Below are 18,909 nucleotides of genomic sequence, written 5' to 3' on the forward strand. Positions count from 1 at the left end.
AGACAGGTTTTATTGACCTTTCATGTTAGAACTCTATCAAAGCACTTACACATTACCAAAAAAATGATTGGATTTTTAGTCAGACTCCCTTGTTTGAGTTCAAATTTCCTAAGGACGACAATGATGTTTTATTTATTTTTATGTCCTTATGGATAGTATTTGGCACACAACCAATGTATAATAAATATTGAATAAGTGGAACTCTGTTTTTACTGTTGACTCCTCCCCCCAAATATATTTGGATTATCAAAAGAATGGATTTCTTGAGAGATATACAGTCTAAAAATGTTTTTGGCTTGTAGTTTAGTTGAGTTCATGTTTACTATCAATTTAAGACTTATTCTTTCATGATTTAGCTACCTAATTTCTTTATTTTGTACCTGGTTTCTCAACCTTAGTACTATAAACATTTTGGACTAGACAATTCTCTGTTGTGTGCATGTGTTGGTTGGGGGGTGTGCTTCCTTGTGCATTATGGATTGTTTAGCAGCTTTCTTGGCCTCTATCCACTTAGCACCCACCTTGTTGTGACAATCAAAAATGCCTGTAGACATTGCCAAGTGTCCCTTGTGAGGTAAAATCACTCCAGGTTGAAAACCACTGCTTATGTCTGCCTGGAACTGTATGGCACAGAGGGATAAGGACAACAAAGTAAAGCAAAACAAAACAAAACTCTAAGACAGGTCAATTGGCATACACAACATTACGTGACCCAGAAGTGAGAGCCAGAATCTAATCTTCAGTCGCATTACAATGGAAATAAAGCCTATTCAAGGATTATGGTAGGAATTACATGTAATAAAATGTGTAAGTACACCTGATAGAGTTCTTGGCATATTGGTCTGTAGAAGCATTTGTGAATATGAATGCTGACATAGAATGGCTTTGGAAAGATATGTAACTTAGCAAAAACTGGCATCAAAGACATTTTGTGTCTGCTGTCAACATGTTCAACTGCTTTAGTGGTAGTTTACATGTTCCAGTATTTCTAGTTTCCATCCTCTGAATTTTTTCTCAGATGTCCTACTCTAGTCACTGCATCAGTAACCATATCAAAATCACAGCTTTTTTATCAGTGTGCTGAAGTAAAACCCCTGCATACAGTAAGGAAAAAATACAATTAGTAATTTAAGCATTTCATTATAGCTCACAACTACTGCAATAACATGACTTCATCAACATGTGAATAATGCTTTTTTTAAGTTTTCTCCTAGAAATAAAGTAACCAAAATGATAGCCTTCATCTTTAGAAAGATGTCCAAAGGAAGGATTATATTATTTATACCAACACAGAACACTGTTGACATGCAGAATGAAAGAACAAAGTGGCCTATTTTTCATGCTTGAATCCTCTTACTTTATCTTTAGTTACCATTTACAAAAATATAGAATGAGAGCCTTAATTACTTTAATGTAATTATTCACTTTTGTCAAATTTTAATTTGTTCTATTAAAATTGTTCTATTAAAATTCATTTTGACATAAATGGAGCCTCACTACCACAAAAGTCAACATTTGACAAAAGTCATTACATCTTCTGGAATACTTTAGCCATCTTTATATTTTATTTTGATATAAAAAATAGAGTTAGTGAGGATAATTGAACTTAACTGCATTTGTTTGTTGACAAGTCACTGAAAGAAGATACTAAATTATTAAACAAAGGAACACTATAATTTTTAATATTTTAAGTTTTTATTTAAATGCCAGTTAGCTAAAAGTGCAATATTAGTTTCAGTTGTACAACATAGTGATTCAACACTTCCATATATCAAATGATACTTATCACAAGTGTACTCCTTAATCTCCATCACCTATTAAAAACAAACAGAAAAAGCACAATGCCAGTTCTAAGGAACACTGTACTTTAAATTTCATCTTGAAAAAATCTATTTTTTATCTCATATCCAAATTTTTGCACTAGTCAAATCTTAAGCAAGGAGAAGCTTCAAAAAATACACAAGTGTACAACATGCATTTTCTAGAAACATGACTGTCAAATAACTTCCCAAACTGGATATGTAGTTTAAGTAGCAGATTCTGCCTCATTTCCTGGCCCAGGCTTGAATATGAAAGGTCATGTTGTCCTACAGAAACAGGTCTCCATGGCCTTGGGTGTACTTTCATTTTGCTGTGGGAGGAGGAAAGAATAAATAACTGTTTTCCCCTGCTTTCAGGCAGGGGCAGCTCATCTCTTGGCAATTTGCTGCATTCCTCCTGGATTTGGAAGCAGCCTACACAAAGTCCTGGACATCTTACCACCCTGGGACTTCTCCATGAGTCTGAGAAGAGTTTGAGATCAAATTTGAGACAGGGGCAGTACAGAGGCCAAAAGGCAGTGCTCCACTCCTGCTCAAGTATCATCTGAACGTTCAGGTCTGTTCAGGTCTTGGCTCTCCACCATTACCCTGGCCGCCCAGATCCCTAGCCCCCATTATTTGCCCTGATGTAGGTTCCTTAAAAATGTCTCCTTCTCCTTTCCTCAGGACTGCCTCAAAGACCTTCCATGAGCTTCTGCTCTTCCCAGTCCCACAAAAACTCCACACACTGCTTCATCACTCCCTGCCCCATGACCATGACTTCTTGCTTCTCATGGGAGCCCTTATAAAGAAGCCTAGTTTCCTTTGCCTGTGTGTACAGAGACCACAGTTGAGGATTTACTCCTTTGGAAGGAGAATTTACTCCTTTGTAAGGACTGTAAAGAAATCATACAGGCAGCTTTGTATGCTTAAGGAATATAACTTTTCTAGCTATCAGACAGCTAATATCTAATATCTTGCTTTTTATCAGTACTGGAAGTTGTATTCACATTGATCTAAGCTTAAAGACAGAACTATTATTTTGTGAGGCAGTTTCTGGAAAAAAAAAAAAAAACCCTGCTGTTCCTTGTCAGTGTGTTCTGCAGTAATAATAAAGATGTCTGTACCAGTCATCCTGAGAGATGGTGAGATGTTTCCTTGCCAGCAGGTGGATTAAAGCTACTTACTGTTATTAATAATAATTAATAACTCCATAGATAATTTTTAATCCTCACATAATCCTTTAAAAGAGGCATAACTATTATCCCCATTTCAACCAAAGCATAAATGGTTTAAAAACTTGCTCACTCTCTGGGGTGCCTGGGTGGCTCAGTCGGTAGGCATCTGCCTTTGGATCAGGTCATGATCCTGGGGTCCTGGGATTGAGCCCCGCATCAGGCTCCCTGCTCAGCAGGAAACCTGCTTCTCCCTCTCTCTATCCCCGTGCTTGTGCTCTCTCTCTCTCTCTGTCAAATAAATAAATAAAATCTTTAAAAAAAAGAGAAAAACTTGCTCATTCTCTGACAGCTAATAAATAATGGAGGCATTTTTCAAATATAGCTCTGTCTGATTCCAATATCTGTGTTCTCTACCACTGGGTTCTCCTGCTCAGACTACCTAGATTCATATAAGTCCTAGTTCTGGAACTTAGATATTACATCATGTTGCTTTGCCTCAATTACTTCACTCATTTAAAGGGTATGGTAACACTTACCTTAGAGGACATTTGTAGAAATGAGAGAGATAATGGATGTGGAAGGGAAAATATTTAGTTAGAATATGTCATTGTTATAAAGGATGTGGTACACTGTTGAGCTTAAAGTTATGCTTATGGAGGGGCTTCTGAGAGAAGTTTTCATAATTGAATTTTAAAAAGCATGTCTGTATCTTTGTGTTCTGATCTTTTTAGAAAGTCGGTTTGGGTTACATATTATTTTGTGACATGTTGAGTTTCAAACAAAACACCTGGATTTGCTTTGCCAACCTGGATTAATAGTTTGTCCCTCTGATCCTCAAGGAGGAAACAGCAAAAGTTGGGACAAGACCTGGCATGTCTATTATAGGCAGTCATATCGTCAAAACAAATGTGAAGCTTTAGTGAAGGTTTGTATTTATGGAAAGAATCCAAACTAATGCTATTTAATAGTATTTCAAGAAATTGGATACTAACACTTTTTAAATGCTGCAAGAAAGAACTACAAGGTATTGGAAATATTGGATGACGAAGAGAAATAAGATATAAAATAGAATGGCTGAAAAGAAATGATAAAGCTCAAGATAAAGCTCTTCCCAGTCCCATGGGAAAGCTCAAGGGCTGACCCATGTGAAGATCATGTGAGAGTCATTTTATAAACACAGAAGGATTCTCCTCCTCAAAATTTGCCCAGTGCAGATATAATTTTCCCTGCCTGCTCTATTTAGAAAATGTTTTCTCTTTATTTTCTTTCTCAGCCCCCTTGTAATTATTTAAATGCCATAAAGGAAATAATTCCATGTTCTAATGTTTTCTTGTTTATTCTCTGGCCTCCTCTCACTAGAATGTGAACTACCTAGATGGCAGGCTGTGTCTTTTTTACCATGCCTGAGATTCTACTATTGGAGAACCTCCTTTGGTCTAAGTATCACCATCTTCCTGTCTTTCACTTCTTAAATGGAAACCCTTATGGAGGGGAATCCCAGAGTTCTCCTAGCATGCGGATGATTAGTTTTTCAGATAATTTACTGAAAGCTTCTTATAATGGAAATTGAACTTGTTTCTAAGTCAAACATACCTGAATTCATTTCAAATTTCAGCTTATGGCTTTAAAAAATTTTATGTATTTATTTATTTAATTTATTTATTTAGAGAATCTGCACTGAGCATGGAGCCCAGTGCAGAGCTTGATCTCAAGACCCTGAGATCATAACCTGAGCTGAAATCAAGAGTTGGATGCTTAACCGTCTGAACCACCTAGGTGCCCCATCAGTTTTGCCACTTTTTAGCTTTATGATTATAAGCAAGTTACATAAGTACTCTGTATCCCAATTTTTTTCCTCTGTGTAGTTCATGTTGTACATACTGGAGAAGTAGATCTGAGTTTGCTATATAGGAAGCACTTGATAAATTGTTCCCTGCCACCACACCCCCCATCTTTGTTCCGCATGATTATTCAATTTTGATCTCAGGGGGAGGAAAGAAAAAGGAAAGTAGGAAGCTAGAAATGGCTTCACCTTAGCAATGGTCCTGTCAGTTATACCTAAATTTAGCCAATATCTTCTCCCTTGGGTTGGCAGCCCTCTCATCCTAGAAGGAACAGTTAGTATTTAATTTGGTATTAGCAGTAGTACTTAAGAATAGTAAGTATCTTTAAAAGATGGCTCACTTTTTGGGGGGCTGGTGGTGTCCAGGGCTTTATGTAATGGAGACAAATGAGTTATTATAGTTATGAGATAGCAATTCTTAAAATTTCAGGTTTAATACAGGCTATAAGAAGTTTCCTATTTCCTTTTTTCTGGATATAATCATCAGTAGTTAACATCTGATCAAACAATATTTCCTTCCATTTTTTTCAGACTAAATTCCCTGACATCATATAGTGCCTGAAGCCTCAACCAAAGATCTGTGCAAATGTTAGAGATGAGATAAGCTCTTTTCCGAGGAAAATGCTGATTCCTCCTGCTGGCAGCGCTTCTTCCAGCTTCCCTCCACCTCGTGATGGGACATGCTACCTGCCCCTCTGTTCAGGCAAATCTACAAATCCTGCTCTCAATCCTCCACAGCATAGTGGAAGCCTGGGCCCTTTCCAGAGGTGAGAACTACAGCACTTAACTCTCACTAAAACCAGCACAGTATCTGTGCTTTAAGAAATTCAATTATGTTATTGGCTAACTGAACATAATAATATTAATAATAATAATAAAGAAATTCAAGAATGTGGTCGATGTTTCAAAAAACAGTAGTAAACAAGACTTAGCCTGTTGTACAGGTAGCTCACATTTTAGTGAGAGGAGGCCAGAGAATACACAAGAAAACTTTAGACCCTGGAAGTATTTCCTTTAAGGTACTTACATAATTAAGTAAAAAGCACTGGGTATTACATAAGACTGAAGAATCACTGAACTCTACCTCTGAAATTAATACACTATATGTTAATTAATTGAATTTAAATAAAAAAATATTTAAGAAAGAAAAGACATTTCCTAAATAGGGCAAACAGGGAAAATGATATTTCAGCCTAAAAAAGCAAGTCATGTAAAGGGCTAGAGCAAGAGCCATCCAGGTGGAAGAGCCATTGGGTTAAAGGCTCTGAAGAAAAAAAGAACTTGGTGCATTTAGAGGAAACCCGAAAGGATTGTGGGTAGTCTGAGAGAACAGCATTTGGGGAAGAAGGTTAAGGGGTGATTTGAAAATGGAAGCTGGGGGAGAAATGTACCTCAGAGCCTCTTCTCCTTCATGAAACAGTCTAATTGGAGATATCTTCAAATAAACCTCAACTCAGGACACCTGGTTCTTGTCTTGAGGCAGGGTTCCAGAGACCGTCTGCATCAGTTTTCCCCAAAGATGCCAGAGGGCAGGTAGGATGAGATAAGCTGTCTTAAACCCCTCACTCAATTCCCTGAAGGAGCCCCTTCATCTCTAAGACCTGGACTGACTCAATTTCTTAAAGGACAGATACTGTTCAGCCCACCAGGGTTTGTCACAGCTATACTAAGCATTTTTGGAAATAAATGATAATACTGGAATGTTTTGGTGTTGTAAAACTACTGACCAGTACGGCGTAGAAGGACTATTGGAATAGACAGTTTGTCAGAACAAAGGGATTAAGGACCATTTCCATAGTTTACAGGGAGACCAAGCTGCAGCACTCCTCTTCCTAAAATTCTTTTTTTTTTTATATCCATGTGCCCTGAATTCCCCCCATCTACTCTGTAATCGATTACTTCCTGATACTAGCCCAAATCTGCCACCACTGGGCAATTTTCAATAATCTACAACCATCAAACCCTACTGGCCACATCACTATCAAATCTCTTTCCCCAAAATAGATAATTTTAACTTCTGGTTGATGTTGGAGTGGGAGTGGGGAGATGAATCATTTACATAAATCACACTAGGCACCTAGGTGGCTTAGTCAGTTAAGCGTCTGCCTTCAGCTCAGGTCATGATCCCAGGGTGCTGGGATCAAGCCCCACGTTGGGCTCCCTACTCAGTGTGGAGCCTGCTTCTCCCTCTACCCTTCCCCCTTGGCTCATGATCTCTCTCTCGCACAGATAAATAAATAAAATCTTAAAAAATAAAACAAGTCACACTAAGATATAAACAACTAAGATTCCACTTCATACCTCCCCCAAATACTTCCATTTTTGGAGAATAGTCCAATATCTCAGAAAATAATAGTTCTCTGATGGTAGAATTCTAGAAAAGGTAAGTTTGACTTTGTGTGTATTAATCTGAGTTAAATAAAAGATTAAGAAACACAAATGAGATTTAAAGAATTTACCTAAGTGTTGATCCTACTTTCTTACCTCATAGTCAGCTGATCCAAATTTAGATAAAACACTTCTTTCCAATAAAGATGAACTTAATCAAATAAAATTAACTCTTAAGCTAAATGCCTAGTTTGCTTCTAGGAATTAACCAACCATATTTGTATAACCAGGGTAGATTGCATTTTGGAAGGGCTTTTAAGCATTAGTAAATGTAGTCTGTTGATTCACTGAGGATCTACATAATCCTGTTAGAGTAATATTGTATGCTCTGGTCTTTTTCCTCGTTAGTAAAATGATGAAGTTGAACTAGACATACATGTTGGGGATTACAAGAATGTCTGATCTGTATTACTTATGAGCTCATGAAATATATACTTCTTTTTTTTTTTTTTTTAGAATGCACTAGCTAAATCACATAAGCCTCTTTTGACACATTATTCAATAGATAATCACAGCATCCTTTTTATGGCCAGCAGAAAATGTCATTGATCTGAAATGACTAAAGAACACTTGAATTTATGCCAACAAAGAAAATATTTTTAAAGTAAAGCAGTAAAAACAATGTAATACAATCATAATTTTTTTACCAAATACATATTTTCTAATTCTTGTATTTTTATTTTTGCTTTCTATTTGAAAGGTGAACACCAAAACTGTTTCTTCTTTTTTATGCTACAAAGTTATAACACATTCAGCAAAAGCTAGATAGAGTTTGTGCAGTGTGATGCATGCAGCTAGGCAGTGGCAGGGCTCTGAGGAGGACTCTAAAACAACTTGAGGATTTTTATAGAGTTGGCTGAGTAGCATATCCCAGGAGTTGAATTGAGTCATGATTTTGACCAGATTAGATTTCTGATGACAATAAAAAAGAAGGTGGGGAACAATCCTGAAAGGAATAAGTTTCTTTCTTAAATCTGCTGCTGACAACTTTCCTTTTTTTTTCAATTAATTAATTAATTTTTATTTAAATTCAATTAGCCAACATATATCAATAATTTTTGATATAATGTTCAATGATTCATTAGTTGCATGTAACACCCAGTCCTCATCACATCAAATGGCCTCCTTAATGCTCATCACTGAGTTACCCCACCCCCCACCTCCTTTTCCACAACCTTCAGTTTGGCAACTTTTCCTTTTGACAGTTCATCAATACCCCTCATTCCAGACCTTTTATTCATGAAACTGCTTTACTTTGATATGGAATTCAATTGCATCCATTCTTGAGATTTATCTAGCCTAAATCCTAAGTAACAGTATTTGTTTCTAAGCCTTTATTATAATTCCAGCATTGTTGACACACAGTATTATATTAGTTTCAGGTGCACAATATAGTGATTCAACAATTCTATACATTACTGACTGCTTACCATGATAAATGTACTCTTTAATCTCCATCACCTATTTCACCCCCCACCTCCCTTCTCATAACCCCTAGCTTGTTCTCCTTAGTTAAGAGTCTGTTTCTTGGTTTGTCTTGCTCTCTCTTTTTTCCTTTGCTCATTTGTTTTGTTTTCTAAATTCCACATATGAGTGAAATCACATGGTATTTGTCTTTATCTGACTGACTTATTTCTTTTAACATTATACTCTTTAGCTCCATCCATGTTGTTGCAAATGGTAAGATTTCATTTTTTTAATAGCTGAATAATGTGTGTACATATATATATGTATATATATATATAATGTATTTATATCTATATCTTCTTCATTAATCTATCAATGGACATTTGGGCTGCTTCCATAATTTGTCTATTATAAATAATGCAGCAATAAACCTAGGGGAGACTGTATCCTTTTGAATTAGTGTTTTTGTATTTTTGGTAAATATCCAGTAGTGCAATTCCTGGGTAGTAGAATGCCTCTACTTTTAACTTTTTGAGGAAACTCCATACTGTTTTCCACAGTGGCTGCACCAATTTGCATCCCCACCAGACCTCAAATAACCAAAGCAATCTTGAAAAGGCAAAGCAAAGCTGGAGGCATCCCAATTCCAGACTTCAAGTTATACTACAAATCTGTAGTAATCAAAACGGTATGGTACTGGCAAAAAAATAGAAACAAAGATCAATGGAACAGAATAGAAAACCCCAGAAATAAACCCAGTTATATGGTAAATTAATCTTTGACAAAGCAAGAAAGAATATACAATGGGAAAAGGACAGTCTCTTCAACAAACAGTGTTGGGAAAATTGGACAGGTACAAGCAAAAGAAGAAAACTGGATCACTTTCTTACACCATACATAAAAATAAACTCAAAATGGATTAAAGAGCCAAATGTGAGTCATGAAACTATAAAACTCCTAGAAGAAAAAAATAGGCAGCTATCTCTTTACATCAGCCATAGAAATATTTTTCTAGATATGTGTCCTGAAGCAAGGGAAATAAAAGCAAAAATAGACTGCTGAGACTACATCAAAATAAAAAGTTTCTGTACAGTGAAGGAAACAATCAACAAAACTAAAAGATAACCTACTAAATGGGAGAAGATATTTGCAACTGACATATCTGATAAAGGGTTAGTATCCAGAATATATAGAGAACTGATGGAACTCAACAAAGAATCCAATTAAAAACTGGTCAGAAGAGGGGTGCCTGAACTCTGAACATCCTTTAAGCTTGCAGGACATTAATCATTATGAGGTGATGCCTTAATTCCTGAAATTCAGGCTGTTAATCTAAGGAAAAAGTCCAAAAATCAAGTTAATCATTCATGCATCTTAATTATGTGCCAAATTTTTCCTGCATGAAGTTATCATGTTTCTTACTTAAATTTCTGGTTTTTTTTCTATATAAAGAGAATATAGAATTTTCAAGCTTCCTGTAGAAATTCTACACTGAATAAAGCGGTGCTGCTATATTTAAGCTTCTTACAATTTTTAAAGAAAGAAAACATTTCACACTCTTTACCATCTCTTCCGGGGACTATGTCTTTGTAGAAATAGCTGTGGGAACTAGATTTAGACTGGAACATCCTAGGGAGCCACCTCTGGCAAACATGGTTCTTCTCTCTTCACTTAAATACTCAACAAGTGGAAATTAACACTGATGCTGTTGTTATTATCACTATTATTATTATTATGTACCATACTAAGTGCTTTATAATATCTCATTTAATATTTACAGCAGACTATTTGTGTAGGTAAATAGTATTTTCTATATGCTATAGTTAGTATTCTGTAGATACGTGGAATCACAGCAACTATAGCCAAGGTCTCAAGATTAAATAGATTTCATAGTTTCTTCCATGTAGTTTTAATGCCCCATTATAGTCCTGGAACTTCTCTCATCTAACTCAAATTAATTTTGCACTCTTAGTAAGTTTAAATCAGAATCGGAGTAGAGTTTTCAGGTCAGTTTTCATTCAGTCCAAGCTCTCCAAGCTCAAGATAAAATTGTCTGTTTTTAACAAGTTGAGTATTTACTCCATGAATACTCTTCTTTTATGATTCTTTGTTTGTACATCTTTTTACTGCAAAAGGGCCCATTCAAACTGGCAATAAAAAGAAAAAGTATTACCTCACCTAACAATAAACTCAGAAGTAGCATGGGCTCCAGGTTTGTTGTTTCATTCTAAACAATGTCTTCCAGTACACAAGCTCTTTATACCTTTTCCTCTTAGCAGCAAAATGGCTGAAGCAGTTCCAGGAGTCATGTCCAGAAATAACAGCATCCAGTAGAAGAAAAGAAACTATTTCTCTATAATGACCTCTCTTAGGAACAATAAAACTTTTGAAAGGGGGATGGAAATTTCATGAAAATCTGAGGTGTAATGGGTACTGGGCAATCAAGAACATTGTCTACTTCAACTTTTAGACTGCTTCTACTCAGGAAATAATTCACACTTAAACATAGCTTTCACATATATGAATTTATAACAATGTTGTTAGGTGGATATTATTAGATTTCCCATTCTACAGATATAAAAACTGAGGCCCAGAGAGGGAGTGTTTGTTCACGGTGAAATTGCTAACAGAGTGAACTAGGCCTAAAGCAAAAGCTCTTTTCACTAAAATGAAACAGGCACAGATTAGTATCTAATTATAGAGTTGTTCCCCTTATTTTCAGACATGACTTCTGAATCCAAATTCTTTCATCAACTCTATGGTTGAAATGAATTGTCAAAGATACACATATAAGTGTATATTTCCCTACCTTTTATTTACTAATCAATTTCTAAAGCAAGTGGTTCTCAATCCTGGCAGCTCATTAAAATAAAAACAAAACAAAATAAATAAATAAAAACACTGGGGAAATTAAGAAAAACTTGTGCTCATGACTCTCTCATACAAACTAAATAAACATTTTTGTGAAATATGATATATTTCACTCATATGTGGAATTTGAGAAACAAAAGAGATGAACATAGGGGAAGGGAAGGAAAAATAAAATAAGATAAAAACAGAGAAGAGGCAAACCATAACAGACTCTTAACTATAGGAAACAAACTGAGGGTTGCTGGAGGGGAGGTGGGTGGGGGGTGAGGCATTTGGGCAATAGGCATTAAGAAGACCACCTGATATAATGAGAATGGGGTGTTATATGCAACTGATGAATCACTAAATTCTACCCCTGAAACTAATAATAGACTATATGTTAACTAAATTTAATTTAATCAAAAACTTCTTAAAAAAATTTTGTGAATGGGATATAGAATTTCTTAAAGCTCCCTGAGTTGATTATTATGCAGCCAGATTTGAATCATAGTCTTAAAAATAAAATATGAGCTTCTGTCTTGAAACAGAAGATTTAACATATGATTTATCAGATTTATCTAACATTTTCCTGTGTCACCAATGAGGTCTCTGTCTCTCCAACCCTTGAGAATTTATCTTTAATAGTACCAACCTGTTTCTGAATTCCTGAGTGTACCAGGCTATTTCATGATTCTGAGCCTTTATACATATCTATCTTTTTGTCTGAAATCCTTATTCAACTACTACCTATTCCCTACCACAGCAACTTGATAAACTCCAATTCAGCCTTTCAATTTTAGCTCAGATACAACATCTTCTGGAACATCCTTCTGGAACTGCATTAATAGATAGAGGTGATTCTTATTTGTGCTGTGTTCTCTCATCTTATTTACATGTCTGAATGCAATACCAAAATTACATATCAAGTAAAGTGAGATTGAGTATCATGTCTCCTCTAATGGGCCATGAGCTTTTCAAAAACGGAGATTGGATTTTATTATCTTGGTATTCTCAGCACTCAATAGGATGCCCAGCAATTAAGAAACAATAAGCGTTTGTTGAATTAATTTCTTTTACTTTTTCTTGAATTTCAATTATTTTCAAGAGGCATCCCCTTTTCTAGGCATTCTTTAAAAAATACAGAGCAAGGGCATATTTATTTTTATAATCTACCTATGTATAGCCCAAATGGCTTTCTTACCATTTATCATTCAACATTAGCAAGAGAATATTGTGCTAATTTATTCTCTGATAGCTCCACTAGAGCAAATGAAAAAAGAATCACTCTTTCCCTTGGAAGAAAAATCATACTGTCACCAGTATAGCAATTTGATAAAAGTCCACTGTATTCTTATCTATCACATTTCAAGTTTGGGACAGGCTAGGAAACCTGACATTCATTTTGCATCTAAGAAAGAAGAAGAAACCAGGGATGTTTGAATACAGTGCAATGGATTTTGTAATATATCATTGAAAGTAATAATCTAACATACGCCTAGTCTGAAAAGACAAGTGAATATTGCTACAGATACATTTAGATTCAAAGTGTACATGAAGAGCTAAGTGAATTTTCATAATCTTCCAGCCTAGCTTTCACAAGAAGACATTATCAAACAGGAAGAAAAATCATGTATACCAAATTGAGAGGACTTGTAATACTATGAATCTGAAGTGAAGAAAAATCATCCAGAATGCAAAAACAAAAACAAAAACAAAAAAATACCAAAAACATTAATGACAGAAGATGCAATCCTGTGCAATAAAGAACTAATTATTGATAAGAAAGAATAAAAACCTCTTGGTTGGTGTTGGCAGCAATTATTTGGCTAGAACACCAAAAACACAGGCAAAAAAAAGCAAAATTAAACAAGTAGGATGGCATCCAATTAAAAAGCTTCCCAGAAAGAAATAAAGAACTTGAACAGAACGATTATCAGCAATGAAGTTGAATCAAAAATCTCCTAACAAACAATAATCCAAGATGAGATGGCTTCACAGGAGAATTCTACCAAATATTTATTTATTTACTTACTTACTTACTTATTTAGAGAGAACCTACAGACACTTTATTGCTCACCTTTCACACAAAGTGCACCTCCAGCTATTTTCTTTCACAGCTTGACAATGTTTATGTATATAAAAATCCAGCAAGAAGTTTCATGTAGATTTCAGTAAAGGAGAATATAAAACATCAACTCAGCTAGGCTTTTGTTTTCTGCAGCAATAATAAAGGGCCTCCTGCAGTAAGCAAAAATCTGTCTTCTTACTTGGTAGTGCATTTCTTCCATTACAAAAAAAAGTCTCCTGCCCAAAGCAAACTAACTTGTGTTTGCTGAGCCAGTGGTATTAACTCAGGCATAAAACAAATTGCAGTTTGCTATTTCTTCTAACAGATATCAAGTAAAAATAAGGTTTAAGTAAGAACTTGTTTTGAATGGACACAGGTCATTTTGAATTGTTATACTATATAAATGCCTACGTGTACTATGGGTTCATGACTTAGTTTGCTTTTATAATCTTTACGGCTTTTGGCTGTGTTCAAGGTTTTCAGAGTCAAGCATATGATACAGTATTCCATCAGAAGGATTAAGCTCCTGAATGTGCTATCTGCAGAAAAGCTCATTTAATAGGAACAGACCTAAAAGTCTATCATGAAGCAAATGTGGCATAATCTCTCTGAATAAAAAGCCAATCAGGGCAGAACTGTGCTTGGAAAATAGGCATTAGGATACCTTAAGGAAAACACATATAAATGGATTGTTGATATGAAGAAGGTTTCCTAGTTGTAAATCTAAAAATATCTAGGAGAATCCTCATTTCCAAAACGCTTTTTGAAAACTAATTATTCAAGTAATTTCTTCCTAAAAATGTATGCATATTCTGACTGTGGAATGTCTACTGGTCAATTACCTTTAATTACCTTTTAAAAAGTTCTTTATATAAAGGAGAGATGTACATATTTCTCAAACAAACTGCCGTTCTATAAATCCTTAAAAAAAAACCAACAGAACTGAATGAAGACCTACAAATATTTATGACAGGCAGGAATCTGCCTGCTACCCGTGGTCTCACATTAATTCAAAATTGATGCTGGACTCATGATTCTGAAACTAAGTTTCTATTACTCGAGCTCTAGCCAAGTGTAAGGTTCTGTACCCTCAACTAGTATGTCTTTCCTGTTTAAATCCAGAATGATTATACTGATACCTCCATGCTGGAACTGCTGTTCAAACTGTCCCCCTTGGTGATAATTCTGGCTCCCCCTTCCTCCCTAACCTCCTCTTTGGCCTCCACTTCCAACTCAGCCTCCACGACCACCTCTCCCTCCACGGCCACTGCCTTGATAATTATGGTGCCACCATCTTGGTATTTATTGTCCTGCTGGTATCCACCACCCTGGTATTCACTTCCTGTATATGTAGATGTTTGGAAGGCACCATACCACTGCTTTGTTATCTACCACTGTGGCCACCACCAAGATAGCCACCTGGCTGGGAACCCGAATATCAATAACCACCATCTTGATAGCCACCTCTTCCTCCACTCCCTCCATCCATCCATCTTGCCTTTTCCAACATGGTGACATCTCGGGAGGTTCAATTTCATTGGGTCTACCTCCTCTGTCAGGCACTCTGCCCCTCAACACCTTATTGATGGCAGAGGCAGTCTTTTCTCTTATAGAGTAACTCCTTGTCCTTAAAATCTTCAAGTCTTGTCTTGCAGCCAAAAAGTGAGCAACAGAAATAGTACTTTTAGGAGATAAGACTGAGTGTTTCAACTGGTAAACCTTTGCTTATTTTTCTGTCTCTTAGCTCTGTCAGACTAGCCAAAAGACTGGACAGTGACATCCAAACTTTTTATTAGCTGCTTTCTCTGAACTTCATATTCACTGGCTATGGCTTGGTTAATTGCTTCTGTCTTTTCCCAGTGGGCTGGTCCCATTGGCTTCTTCAATAAAGGCTTTCCCACATGGTTAGGTGGAAGTTTTGCTAATGTCTCCTTTAATTTTTTTTTAATCCCGCTGAAGAATTGGAACATAGTTATATTGACTGGAAGTTTGGACATTCCTAGAGCAATATATATGTCTTTCAACTCTTGAAAGACCTCACTACCGCCTCCTTCTTTAGCTTTTTTTTTTTTTTTGGAGGAGTATTCACACAGAGTATTCTGGCAGCTCCTAGTTCTGAGATGAGGTATGTGAGCAAAAGGAGGCAGTTCTTCTGAAGGAGAAGGTGCTTGGTCACATCCCCAGCTGTTAGTGATAGATATGGACAGTTCATTTCCCTAGTAGCCCACTCACCTCTAGCTGGAATTCTTCAGCTTCACTTGGGCTGTTAGTTGCTTGCATATTTTCCTCTAGTTTACAGAACACTCTTACTTCAGGCACCAGCCAAGCACAGAGTTTGGTAAACTTGGGGGAACTGGCTCCAGCAGAGACTGCCTGAAACAGAGTACCATCTTCCAACAATGGACTCTTATAACCTAGATATTCCAGTAACTCCAAGATGTCAGTCTCCATGAGGTCACACTCCATGCTCTACCAAACATTTAAAGAAGAGTTAATACCTATTATTCTCAAACTATTCTAAGAAATAGAAATGGAAGGAAGACTTCCAATTCATTCTATGAGGCTAGCATTATTCTGATACCAAAACTAGATAAAGACTCCACAAGAAAAAAGAACTACAGGCCAATATTCCCTGATGGACATGGATGTAAAAATTCTAAATAAAATACTGGTAAATCAAATCCAACTCTATATTTAAAAAAAATCATTCACCACAATCAATTGTGACTTATTCCTGGGTTGAAAGGGTGGTTCAATATTCACAAATCAAACATGATACACCAAATTAATAAAAGAAAGGATAAGAATTGTATATTCTGTTAATAGGTGTAGAAAAAGCATTTGACAAGTACAACATCCATTCATGATAAAAACCCTCAATAAAGCAGGAATAGAGGGAACATCTCAACATAATAAGGCCATAAATGAAAAACCCACAGCTAATATCATCCTCAATGGGGAAAGACTGAGAGATTTTCCTCTATGGTCAGAAAAAAGAGAGGGATGGCCTATCTCACCACTATTATTTAACAGTATTGGAAGTCCTAAATTCAGCAATCAGACCACACACACACACACACACAAAAGGCATCCAAACCAGCAAAGTGGAGCTTCTATTTGCAGATTAAATGGTACTCTATGTAGAGAAGTCGAAAGATTCCACCAAAAAGTTGCTAGAACTTTTACACGAATTCAGTGAAGTTGTAGAATACAAAATCAACATACAAAACTCTATTGCATTTTTTTTGAAAGAGAATATTTTTTATTGTTATGTTAATCACCATACATTACACATTAGTTTTTGATGCAGTGTTCCATGATTCATTGTGCATAACACCCAGTGCTCCACGTAGAATGTGCCCACTTTAATACCCATCAAGAGGCTAACACATCCCCCAACCCCCCTCCCATCTAGAACCCTCAGTTTGTTTTTCAGAGTCCATCATCTCGCATAGTTCATCTCCCCCTCCGATTTTTCCCCTTCATTCTTCCCCTCCGGCTATCTTCTTTTTTTTTTTCTTAATATATATTGCGTTATTTGTTTCAGAGTTACAGATCTGTGATTCAACAGTCTTCAACAATTCACAGCATTCGCCATAGCACATACCTCCCCAATGTCTATCACCCAGCCACCCCATCCCTCTCACCCCCCCACCACTGCAGGAAACCTCAGTTTGTTTCCTGAGATTAAGAATTCCTCATATCAGTGAGGTCATATGATACATGTCTTTCTCTGATTGACTTATTTCACTCAGCATAACACCATCCAGTTCCACCCAAGTCATTGCAAATCGCAAGGTCTCAATTTTGATGGCTGCATAATATTCCATTGTGTATATATACCACTTCTTCTTTATCCATTCATCTGTCGATGGACATATTGGCTCTTTCCACAGTGGCTATTGTGGACATTGCTGCTATAAACATTGGGGTGCACATAACCCGTCGGATCCCTACATTTTTATCTTTGTGGTAAATACCCAGTAGTGCAATTGCTGGATCCTATGGTAGCTTTATTTTCAACTGTTTGAGGAATCTCCATACTGTTTTCCAGAGTGGTTGCACCAACTTGCATTCCCACCAACAGTGTAGGAGGGTTCCCCTTTCTCCATATCCCCGCCAACATCTGTCGTTCCCTGACTTGTTAATTTTAGCCATTCTGACTGGTGTGAGGTGGTAGCTCATTGAGGTTTTGATTTGGATTTCCCCGATGCCAAGAGATGTCGAATACATTTTCATGTGTCTGTTGGCCACTTGGATGTCTTCTTATGAAAAATGTCTGTTCATATCTTCTGCCCATTGCTTGATTGGATTATATGTTCTTTGGGTGTTGAGTTTGGTAAGTTCTTTATAGATTTTGGATACTAGCCCTTTATCTGATATGTCATTTGCAAATATTTTCTCCCATTCTGTCGGTTGTTTTTTGGTTTTGTGGACTGTTACTTTTGCAGTGCAAAAGCTTCTTATCTTGATGAAATCCCAATAGTTCATTTTGCCCTTGCTTCCCTTGCCTTTGGTTATGTTTCTGGGAAGATGTTGCTGCGGCTGAGGTTGAAGAGGTTGCTGCCTGTGTTCACCTTTAGGATTACCTGTCTCACGTTTAGGTCTTTCAACCATTTGGAGTCTATTTTTGTGTGTGGTGTAAGGAAATAGTCCAGTTTCATTCTTCTGCATGTGGGTGTCCAATTTTCCCAACACCATTTGTTGAAGAGACTGTCTTTTTTCCATTGGACATTCTTTCCTGCTTTGTCAAAGATTAGTTGACCGTAGAGTTGAGGGTCCATTTGTGGGTTCTCTATTCTGTTCCATTGATCTATGTGTCTGTTGTTGTGCCAGTACCATACTGTCTTGATGATGACAGCTTTGTAATAGAGCTGGAAGTCCGGAATTGTGATGCCGCCAGCTTTGCTTTTCTTTTTCAAGATTCCTCTGCCTATTTGGGGTCTCTTCTGGTTCCATACAAATTTTAGGATTATTTGTTCCATTTCATTGAAAGAAGTGGGTGGTATTTTGATGGGGATTGCATTGAATGTGTAGATTGCTCTAGGTAGCATTGACATCTTCACAATGTTGGTTCTCCCAATCCATGAGCATGGAATATTTTTCCATTTCTTTGTGTCTTCTTCAATTCTTTCATGAGTATTTTATAGTTTTCTGAGTACAGATCCTTTGCCTCTTTGGTTAGATTTATTCCGAGGTATTTTATGGTTTTGGGTGCAATTGTAAATGGGATCGACTCCTTGATTTGTCGCTCTACTGTCTTGTTGTTGGTGTATAGGAATGCCACTGATTTCTGTGCATTGATTTTATAACCTGCCACTTGACTGAATTCCTGTATGAGTTCTAGCAGTTTTGGGGTGGAGTCTTTTGGGTTTT

General features: G+C 36.6%; 1 pseudogene; it reads right to left on the bottom strand.

The window, feature by feature from the left end:
• Positions 1-14,623: 14,623 nt before the first annotated feature.
• LOC112840581 (protein FAM98A-like) lies at positions 14,624-15,999 on the bottom strand (annotated as a pseudogene).
• Between the last annotated feature and the right edge of the window lie 2,910 nt (positions 16,000-18,909).

This window comes from Callorhinus ursinus, unplaced genomic scaffold (assembly GCF_003265705.2).
Source record: "Callorhinus ursinus isolate GAN/ISIS: 27379988/994484 unplaced genomic scaffold, GSC_fseal_2.0 scaffold19, whole genome shotgun sequence".
Lineage (NCBI taxonomy): Eukaryota > Metazoa > Chordata > Mammalia > Carnivora > Otariidae > Callorhinus > Callorhinus ursinus.